The sequence below is a fragment of the Penaeus monodon genome, chromosome 19, assembly GCF_015228065.2.
Source record: "Penaeus monodon isolate SGIC_2016 chromosome 19, NSTDA_Pmon_1, whole genome shotgun sequence".
Lineage (NCBI taxonomy): Eukaryota > Metazoa > Arthropoda > Malacostraca > Decapoda > Penaeidae > Penaeus > Penaeus monodon.
In genome coordinates, this window is record NC_051404.1 from 4,296,799 (window position 1) to 4,297,566 (window position 768).

Here is a 768-nt window from a genome sequence, read left to right on the forward strand (position 1 = left end):
TGCGCGTAACTATAAACACTAAAGTATAGTTAGAGAGTGAAAGTAATCACAATACAGTATTTTGCACTTCTAAACAACTGGTTATTCGAAGCTGGTCTCCTGCAAAAGGTCGGAAAGTTTATACGTTCAGTTTAAAATTTCCTATTATCAATGAGTTTCATCTTTGCTCTTCCAATGAAGATGGAAAACACCCATAAATATAAATCAGCACATAATTTTCATTTCTATACTAGATGTTTTCGGTAACTCATAACTCCTCAGTAGTTACTATAGCCTTGGTTTCATTGGGAAACAAATTGATTTCAAAAGTGATTATTTAAATTTCTTAACATGACCAAAGCCATTCTATTAATGTTATAGGATAGGTAATGACAAGACAATCAACACTGGCAGTAATATTCTCAGCAGATTATGTGTTTTGTGAGATATGTCACACGAAACTACTATCATTAATAAGGTGAATGGGTTCAGGCCTATCCATCATTCAGCAAGGTGATGGTTTACACACTCACGCACACGCTTGCAACCTTGGGTCTACTTTACTATGGAAATACTATGCTCGCGTGTCTGCGCTTATATAATTCAGCAATAGATAGAAATGAATGCTTGCAGTATTACCATTTATCCTAGGCATTAGGGGAAATCTTTTTGAGATAAATATACATGGGAAAGCAATAAGTTCTGTTGTCTACGGGGTTTATAATACCTTTTTTCTACTGCACCTAAAGACTCAGTTAAGGAATTCTCTGTGCACGGGTTGTGTATGAA

General features: G+C 35.3%; 1 protein-coding gene across 1 annotated transcript in view; it reads right to left on the reverse strand.

Annotated features, from left to right (window-relative positions):
* The window catches only part of LOC119585311, a gene marked incomplete in the record, with an annotated part of 15,901 nt that overhangs the window by 14,840 nt on the left and 293 nt on the right, over positions 1–768 (reverse strand).